This window comes from Dipodomys merriami, unplaced genomic scaffold (genome assembly GCF_024711535.1).
Source record: "Dipodomys merriami isolate MVZ:Mamm:240054 unplaced genomic scaffold, mDipMer1.0.p SCAF_1191, whole genome shotgun sequence".
NCBI lineage: Eukaryota > Metazoa > Chordata > Mammalia > Rodentia > Heteromyidae > Dipodomys > Dipodomys merriami.
Window position 1 is genome coordinate 65,699 of NW_027202484.1, and position 10,679 is coordinate 76,377.

The window sequence follows — 10,679 nt, forward strand, 5'->3', positions numbered from 1 at the left end:
ATGGCTTCATTGAATGCTCTGTCCTGGATTGTCTTTTCAATACCAGCTATGGTGTACCCCATGTTCCACATGACTGTGACAATAATAGGGTCCAGCTTGCTGGGCAGTGGCTCATCAGGAAGCAGGCCGAATCCCACACCTAGCACTTTTTCCTCCCTTTCGTTTGTCCCTCCCTTCCTTTCTGAGATAGAATTGGGTGATGTAGCCCAAGCTATTCTGATATTTATGTTCTTCCCGCCTCTCACTGGCAGTACTAGAGGAGTACACTGGTATGACTGGAAAACTCCCAATGGAGAGAATACTGGCCCATTATCTTTTTCCATAAAGTTCTCCCTAGATTCCCTAGACTCTTCACACTCATTGGGCTGTTTCATGTCTTCTATATCTCTTAAACTTTTTTTCTGAATTTCCTTTTTGTTCCTGTCCCATTCAGTGGCCCTTAGCCTCAGGGTGGTTCTAACCAGTGCCAGGCACACCTAACCTTCTCTGAGACCAGGTACCTTGGGCACAGACTCATTCAGGCAATAGACAGAGCATAGATGAGGTGTAGATTGTCCCTTCACTTCAGGATCCATGAGCCACAAGCTGAGCAGGTCCCCTTAAGGTAACACACTCTGAAAGGAAGTTCCAGGTCAAAACCATACCAGTCCTGACAATCACCTGCAATCTCTCATTTTTCAGAGATGGCCATGTCTAGTTATCATTTCTAGTGAATAGAACGTGGCAGAAATGAGAGATATCATTTCTCAGATTGCAATATAAATAGCTATTGCTCTCACAGTACTATCTCTCTCTCTCTCTTGCTCTCCCTTGCTCTCTCCTGCTCTCTCCCATTTTCCTATACCCTTTGCTCTGGGTGCAACAAATGCATGTGTGAGCAGTCTATGGAGAAGGCCCCATGACAAGGAGCTGCAGCTTCCAGATGACAGCTGGAAGACATGAGTGGGAAGTAGTCAAGCCTGGAAATGATTCTGACATAAGTCCAGGTTTTTTCTCTATCTCTTTTGGTTTCTGAATAATAATCATCTGGGCACAACTTCCCCAATGAGAAAATAATACCCAAGGGCAGCAGATGGCCATTCCTACAGACTATGCAGAAACCATGTTCCGAATGGCAAAAAGTAGACTTTTTTCCAAGTCTCATGGCTTAGCAGACAGTCTCCTCCAGCAGAGACTCTCATTCCTATCATGCAACAGAACCAGGCTGCTGCATCTTTCCACTGTAGATGAGTGCCCTGCCGTGATTGAAACAATGGTCAGAAAGAGGATGAGAGCACCTTGGTAAAATGCATCCAGCTGTAACAAGGTCAGCAGCAGGGGATGTTACATTCTGAACTCGCTTTACTGCACGCAGAACCAGAGACTGTGGTTCCAAATAGTATGGCCTTTTGCTTTGTGAGACAGAAATCTTAACTTCCATCCAGAAAGATGGGTGAAGAAAAAGAGGTCCTTGGCTAGGTTTCTTATGACAGAGTAGTTTGAGACCAGATGAGGCCAAGACTCACAGGTATTATATCTCTGCAGAAACCTGTCCCCAAAGAAGAGTGATGGATGGAAGTCAGCTCAGAGAGTGAGTGAGTTTCAAAGTGGTGCTGACTAGCATCTGGGGATGGCTCCTGGCTTCTGGCTTGATTAAGCATCTCTGCTAAGTGTGTCTGAAGATGTATAAGAACAGGCTTTCTAAATCATAGAGATAAATGATACACACAAACAAAAACTCCCACAGAGCAGGCAATCTGTCAACCTTGTCCATTCCAAGTCGATTGACCTGATTCAACAGTTCAAGTACTTCAGTGTTTATAAAAGTGCCTATGAGCCAGGTGCCAGTGGCTCATGTCTGTAATCCTAGCTACTCAGGAGGCTGAGACCTGAGGATGGCCGTTCAAAGTCAGCCTGGACAGAAAAGGCCATGACAGTAGTATCTCCAATAAGTCACTCAGAATACTGGAAGTGTCATGGTTGCTCAACTGGTAGAGTGCTCGCCTTGAGCTAAAGAGCTGAAGGACAGCTCCCAGGCCCAGAGTTCAAGCACAATGACTGACAAAAAACAAAAAAAAGGGCCTATGAATCAATTCTTACATGTTGTTTTTCCCATATAGAAAATCTGTAAGAACACATCAGTAATGCTTTTTGAATGCAAAAAATGATACCTGTTGTTGCAGAGAATAATTACACATGTTTGAAATCTCCAAATCTTGGTTTTCTAATGTGTAAGGATCACACAAATCTATCTACATTGGTTCATTTTATTCTTAATAATCATCCCAAGAATTGTCTTTTATTTATTATTATTCAAACATACACACACAGAATTGCAGCTTAAAATTACAAGTCAGGTATTTAAGTGTGGAATCTAGCATTGGAACCCAGATCCAACCACACTCATGTCCACTACTCTATGAAGAGGAATGCAAGCAAGCAATTACTTGAGGTTGTTTTTCTTTCTTTTAATTTTGCTCTACCACTTGAATAACAGCTCCAATTCTGGCCTTTTGGTGTTTAATTAGCAATAAGAGTCTTAATGGTCTTTTCTATCTGGGTTCACTTCCAAATGTGATCTTCAGATTTCAGCCTCTTGAGTAGGTCTGCTTTAGGTGCTTTGCTTTCCCTGAAAGCTAAAATAAATTTATAGGTCTAAGAGAGGATGGAGGTCGGGGAGGATGTATCTCATTGTTAGTCAAGCTCCAAGAGCCAAGTATCACATTTTTTACCCATCCAGACTTAAAAAGAATGGCAAAAATCAAGAACTCTAACAATAACAGATGCTGGAGGGGATGTGGACAGAAAGGAACCTTACTTCATTGTTGGTGGGAATGTAAACTTTTTCAACCACTTTGGAAAGCAGTATGGAGGTTCCTCAAAAGACTTCACATAGAACTCCCCTATGACCAAGCAATCCCACTTTTGGGCATTTACCCAATTGTTTACAAACAAGACCACACTAAAGCTACCAGCACAACTATGTTTATTGCAGCATTATTTACCATAGCTAAGATATGGAACCAACCCAGATGCTCCTCAGTAGATGAATGGATCAAGAAAATGTGGTATATATACACAATGGAATTCTATGCCTCCATCAGAAAGAAGGACATTGCCCCATTTGTTAGGAAATGGAAAAACTTGGAAAAAATTATATTAAGTGAAGTAAGCCGGTCCCAAAGAAACATAGGTCCCATGTTTTCCCTCATTTGCAATATTGAGTATATGTACGAGTCAAGCGGAAAAGGTCAGATAATGTGATGTCAGGAAAATGAACCCTTAGATATGTATTTTAATGTTTTTTTTCTTTCATGCATGTGTTTCTAACGCATTTATAAGATTATCTCTATGTTGCTTTGTATGTCCCTCCCCCACAGTATAACCCCTGCTTTCACTATATTTGATGTCAATATAACTTGTGGAGGAGATGGGGAAAAACCAGGATACAGATGGACCTGTTGAAACAATGAGGAGTACAAGTTGTCATGTCCAAAACGAGCTTTACAATGACGGTGCAGGGGGGGGGGAAGGGGGGGAGAAGGTGAAGTATTGGGATGGGGGGAGGGGTGAGGCTGGGAAGGGATGTGAAGGGTAAACAAAGGAGGAGGCTGCAATGCTTGGTAAGAAATGTACGCATTATCCTGCCCATGTAATTGTAACCCTTCTGTAAAGTATGTTCACAAATTAAATTAAATTAAATTAAAAAAAGAAAGATGCATTTCTAGATATAAACATTTTTATAGACATGACTAGATAACATGATTTAAATGTGGATCTATATTGGAATGAAAGGGAGAGAGAATGATAGGGTATAAATAAGATTAAGATACATTGTGATTAGGTAAGAAAATTGTGTAACGAGACACACTGAAAGCTACTGAATGTTGTGGTAGAAGGATATGGAAACAAAGTGTAATAAAAGAGAGGAATCAGAGTAAATTATAATATATGTACTGGTGAAAAGGCATATACAAAGCCCACTGTTGCCCTAAGTTACACTTAAAAAATGAAAACAAAATGAATGATAGGAAAGTAAAATATGAGGGAAGGCCAAGAGGGAAGCTGAATGAGAGTGAATATGGTACAAATGCTTTATGAGTGTATTAAAATAGGACAATGAAACCTGTTGAGTTTGGTAGAGAGAGTGGGGGGGGGCTTGAACTCAGGATTCAGCAGGCCCTGCTCCTGAGCTATTCTGCTCAAAGCTATTGTTCTATCCTTTGATTCACAGGTCTACTTCTGGCTTCTCGTTAATTCATTGGAGATAAGTGTCTCACATACTTTTCTGTCCCAGTTGGCTTTGATTCAAGATCCTCCAGTCTCAGGTTTCTGAGTATCTAAGATTACAGGTATGAACCGCCAGTGCCTGCCTACATTTCTTTCAAAAAGGGAACAAAAGAAAGTGATGGATAGAGTGTTTAACTGAGATGCATTGGATGCATGTATGGAACTATCATGAGACCTTTCCTTAGACAACCAATTACATGCTAATAAGAATGGTCTTTTAAAAAAGTTTGTTTTGGGTGCCTGTAACTCACTCCTATAATCCTAGCTACTCAAGAACATCAGTTTGAAGCGAACTCGGGCAGAAAAGATCTTTAAGACTCTTATTGCCAATTAATCACCAAAAGGCCAGAAGTGGAGCTGTTATTCAAGTAGTACAATGCTAGCTTTAAGCAAAATAAAACCAAACAAAATAAAAAAAAAAAAACCCACCAAGCTCAAACACAGCTCCCAGGTGCTGATTTCTGGCTCCAGTACTGGGGATGGGGATGTGGGGGTTGGGGATATTTTGTGGCTATGCATGAATTTAAGTTCCTCCAAATGAAATGCATAAGATACTTTGGAGAAGTCCAGGAAACATGGAACCAATATCTACTATATAGTGAAGTACAGTAAACAGAAACGAAATAATTCATTCATTCATCCCTCATACTGGCTTTCTAGGGTTAAGAATATGAAATATGTGTCTCATACCCCTAATCCTAGCTATTCCGGAGGCTGAAACATGGAGAATCACAATTCAAAACATCCTGGGCAGCAAAGTTTTTGACACTCCATCACCAAAATGCTGGATTAAATGCATGGCTCCATTGGTAAAACACCAGGGCTGATCCAAAGAACTGAACAAGAACACACACTCCTGGGTTCTAGTCCAAAAACTAGGCCACTGATGTTCATTTCTTCAATTTTGTATATCTAAAAATAGTGTTTATGTGAAGATGAATACACTCTATACACTGGCGGACAGTTTGCTGCATTCCTAGCTCAACCTTCTCATACTTTGGTCATCAACAGAGGGATGAGTATGCTGTTTGTTTGGCCAGGACCACTGCTGAATGTTGCACAGATTTTGTATTTTGCAAGCCTACAGGCTACCATGCATATTCCCACTCACTTCTACTTGTTCATGTGTCATGGTGACTTTCTGGTACACTCCATCATTAAGTGAATAAAGTCCAAATAGAAAGAAAAGGAAATATTGGGTGATAGTAGGGATTTGATTTGCCTTGGAACCAAAAAGGAACAGGGAAACTTCTCTGGGAGCTGTCATTAATGACGGAATAAAAGTCCTAGGGTAGGAGATAAAAATGAGTATGTATCCCAGAATCGTAAGACTGATCCTTTCTTGCTTTCTCTCCCCAGGTGTTAACACATGAACTTGGTTCAACTTGACAGACTTCTTTCTGCTCTTCTTACCAAGCAGCCAAGCATCTCTGGGAAAATTCACTTTACTGAGAAATCTGGAGTCTCTACAATTCCAGGAGAGGAAGCTGGTAAGTTATCTGTTTTTGTTGGTTTCTTTTTATTCTGCAAGTCCTGGGACTTGAACTCAGGGTTTGGGCACTATTCCTGAGTTTCTTTATCTCCTCAAGACTAGTGTTCCACCACTTAAGCCACAGTTCCACTACTAGCTTTTGCTATTTATTTGGTACTGAGGAATCACACCCAGGGTTTCATCCATGGTGGTAAGCGCTTTACCACTAAGCCACATTCCCAGTCCAAGAAGCTCATAATTTCTTAATATGATCTTCATACTTTTTTTCATCCCCATCCTTCCTGTTAAGTTTGCAAACTTCTACCCTTTTATTCAAGCATAGTATTTAGTCTTCATTTTGCTCCCTTAGTATATGGCCTATCTTTTTAAAAAAATAACTATGGCTAAGTAGCTAGCATTACAGGTGGGAGCTACCATCTCCTGGCTTTGTCATTTAACCTCCGGAAATTCAAGACAGTGTATAATTCTCTCCACATACCTCTGAACTCTGCTGGTGGGATTTTGAAAAGCTAACCCCTCCTACAACAATTTTCTGTCTGACACTTCTTCCCCCAATTATCACTCTTGGTGAGAATCTTCTAGGATATCACCTTCTCCAGGAAGACTTCCCAAGCACTGTTGTTACCAGATCATGTGAAAGAATCATCCCCAAGTAGCCACTTTTTGGTGTTCTCAGACATGTCATTATGGTTTCTATTTTGTTTCCTCTACTCCAATCCCGCTTTTAAGCAACTGGTACACTGTAGCCAGTAAAACAAATGCATCCTTCCACCTTCTTGAGTAAACCAAGTTCCCTAGAATGTTGTCAGGCCCATTGATGTACCTACCATGAGCTTTCCCATCATGACAGCAAACCAGAGGGACTGTGACAGAGACCAACCACGGAGTTTCATATGCAGCCCTATGCTGAAATGTTCATACCCTCTCTCTTAAGAGAAAAAGAAGTGGACAGTCCATATTTGTATTCACACCCGCTTCTTCGGACATTGGCATAATCTACAAGCATAGTTAATTACTTCAAAAATGTTGCTGGATTAATGAAGGTAATACAGAAATTACTTGACCTCATATCTTTCAAATTGATCAAAATAAAATTGATCAAAATTAAGAATTGTTCAAGATTATATTCCTTAGATGGAAGCACTTCATGTAACTTTTAGGGCAAGATTCCATATACAGGCAATTGAGCAGCATCCTTATAAAAACACATAGTTAAAAGGCACATAGTTAAGAGAGGTCCTCCCAGATAAATACCTCCTTGTTCTTTTTCTTTAGTCACATTTTTCATGACCTAATATTACTGTGTGTGTGTGTGTGTGTGTGCGTGTGTGTGTGTGTGTGTGTGTGTATACACTAGGGCTTAAACTCAGGACCTAGGAGGACCTGTCCTTTAGCATTTTAACTCAAGACTAGTGCTCTAAAACTTGAACCACACATGCCAACATTTCTGCCTTTTTATTCATTCATTAGAGATGAGAGTCTCAAGGATTTTCCTGCTTATGTTGGCTTCACACTGTGATCCTCAGATCTCAGCCTCCTCAGCAACAAGGTGAGAGCCACCAGCACTTGGCAATAAACACGTTATTTTCAATGACCTCTTTTCTCCAGCCAGACTGATGCTTCTTAAGAACTCAATTTGTTTTCTACAGCAATTCCACATTGGTGCTCAATGTGTCATGGATAACTAAAGACCCACAGAGTGCTCAACACTGTTGGTTCATGCCTGTAATCCTAGCTACTCAGAAGGCTGAGTTTTGAGGATCATGGTTAGAAACCAGCCTGGGAGGGCTGGGAAGATGGCTCAGTGGTAGAGTGCTTGCCTCACATGCATGAGGCCCTGGGTTTGATGCCTCAGCACTACATAAGCAGAAAAAGCCAGAAGTGGCGCTGTGGCTCAAGTGGTAGAGCACTAGCATTGAGCTGAAGAGCTGAGGGACCAGAGTTCAGGCCCCACAACCAACACCACCAACAACAACAACAAAAGATAGCTACAAGGGATTGGGCAGGTGGCTCAGTTGTAGAGTGTTTGCCTTGCATGCCTGAGACTCTGGGTTTGATTCCTCAGCACCACATAAGCAAAAAGAAAAAAGCCGGAAGTGGCATTGTAGCTCAAGTGGTAGAGAGCTAGCTGTGAGCTGAAGAGCTGAGGGACAACGCCCAGGCCCAGAGTTCAGGCCCCATGACCGGACCCCCCCACCAAAAAAAAAAAAAAACAAAAAGAAACCAGCCTGGGCAGACAAATCCATGAGACTCTTTATCCCCAAGTAGACCACAAGAAAAACAAAAGTAGAGAATGGTCAAGTAGAAGAGTGCTGTCTTGAACAAAAAAGCAAATGAGAATGTGAGGCTCTCAGTTTAACCCCACAAAAATAAAATAAAAAGACTCATCAACCTTTCTCAGTTGAATGTGTAGCTTATTTCTCCAAACATCTAACTTTACCTTCGGAACACTGAAGTCCTACCAAACATGTAATGCAAATTTCTATTTTAAGATACAGCTGTTTATTGACTTAACACTAAGTGACATGCTAAGGAACTGAAATGTTTATGCACAAATCAATGTGGAATCAAAGTTGTGACATTAAATACAGGTAAAGGTATTGAGTTTAATAAGACCTATGATGATTTTTTTTGTTTGGGTTTCTTTTTGTTGCTGTTGTTCTTTTTGTATATCTTTTTTTTATGAACCCCAAGAAAAGGACTCAACTGTTTTTCTCTTTCTTGCTATTGTTTCTAACATATTTATAAGATTTTCTCTGTTGCTTTGTATGTCCGTCCCCCACAGTATAACCCCTGTTTTCACTGTATTTGATGTTGTTGTTCTTTTTGTCAGTCATGGGGATTGAACTCTGGGCCTAAGCACTGCCCCTTACCTCTTCAGTTCAAAGTTGTAGGTTAGTCTACTTTATACAAGTCCATTAATTTTATGAGTGGATGCATAAAAACCAATAGCCAAACTACACTGAGATGTTTTTCCATTTATCACAGAATAAGCAAATGCATTATTACCTTGAAATTAGATTTCTACAAGTATTTCCTTGACTGAGAGCAGCAAGGTAGATTGTTCAGATTGTTCTGATAGTTTTTAAAGTGAATAAAACAAGCAAATAACAGGTGTCATTTACTTAAGTTGTTACCTGGATATGTCAAACATTGGGAGAGTTACCTGTGAAGAATTTAAAGAAAGAAAATACTGATCTGTAAACTAGGCATGGTACTAAATGCCTGTAATCCCAGCACTTGGAAAGCTGAAGATACAGGAGGATCATGTGCTTCAGGCCAACATAGGTCAACAGGGTGCTATACTGTCTGACAAGAAAGAAAGAAATGAAAATAGAGGGAAGAGATACTGGCATGTATTTCGTTTTAGCCTTGAGGCAGCCCGGTGAAAAGTTACTATTAGCACATTTTTCTCCACAGAATATTGATATTTAGAGAGGTGAGTTCTCAGAGCTCGTGTCATATAGAACTGAGACTAAAATCAATTCTCCTGACTACATAGTTGACACTTGTACTTCTCCACCATAATTAAAGGTCTTTTTACATCTCAAATCAACCCTACTGATGATCAAGGATTACGTTGGGATTGTAAATTCATCAACCATAATCTGAATCTGGCTACACTATATTTATCTAAGGCCATTCTTGCCACCAATTTTAGGGAAACCAGTGCACATCTACATTTAAAAAGATAATGTAATTCCTGAAGCCTGGAAAAAAAGTAATTCCTAATACATGAAGCCTGGTGCTGTTCCTAGGCCAGCCAGGAGCCTTCCATGCATAGATGGGTTTCACCCAAATGGAGTCTTAAAGAGGAATCTGTAAAGCAGGTCTTCCTACATGGTGCATGATGTCAGTTTCAGCTCTATTAAACTGAACTCAATTCTCAACCTCCCTGTTTAAATATTCCGCAAGAACAAGAACATAATTAGTTTTCCATGCAGTACTTAGAAAGGAATCTCATTTCGTACTCATAAGCACCATAAAGAAATCTCCAAGGAATAAGACCACGTAAAAGCTGTCAGATGGCATTGGACAGAATGAATTCAGCAATAGGCTTGAGATACCATTCACTGCCACCTGGTGGTCATAGGTAGGCAACAACGGAGTCCCTGAAGGACCTGAGACAGTGCCTGGCACAGGGCTTTTGGTGTGATCTATGGTGATTTATGAAGCCCTTTTCTCCCTGTTCACCCAGCAATTGCAGGACCTTTCAGTCCTAAGTTGATTTGGCAAAGACGTATGTCTCAAAACACATATGCTCCCTTTAAGACATGTACAATTTCTTCTGTGTTAAAGCATTCACTTAGTTATCATAAAAACATCTAGTTGACAAATATTTTCAGATTGTCAACTAAGTGTGCAGATTGTTTTCTGGTCACTGGGGGATTGTCTATAGCAAAGACAGATGTAATCTTTGTTTCATGGTGTTTATTTTGGGAGTAGTGAGAACATCGCTGTTAGTAATTAGGGCCAGAGTTTACCAGTGGCACGCAATTATCCCCATAGATGTGAAAAGGAATGCCACTCTAAAGAAAATGCTATCTGTGTGGGAAGGGTTCCAAAGGCCATGGAATCAAGGCCTTCCCTTTGCAGAGGTGACAGAAGGGGGCTCCCGGGACAGGGTGACCCTCTATCTCTATGATCTATACAAGTCATTTAATCTTTCTGAGTCTTATTGGTCCTCCTAATGGACATTGTAAAACTAGTTGTGACCCAGGTGCTGACAGCTTATCCCTGGAATCATAGCCTCTCATGAGTCAGAAATCCAAAGGACTATAGCTCAAAACCAACCTGGGAAGATAAGTCCCAGAGACTTAATCTTCAAAGCAACCAGCAAAAAGCAAAACAGGAGAGATGTCACAACTGGTAGAGCACCAGTCATGTGAGCAAACCTGAAAAGCATTTGTGAGGCCAT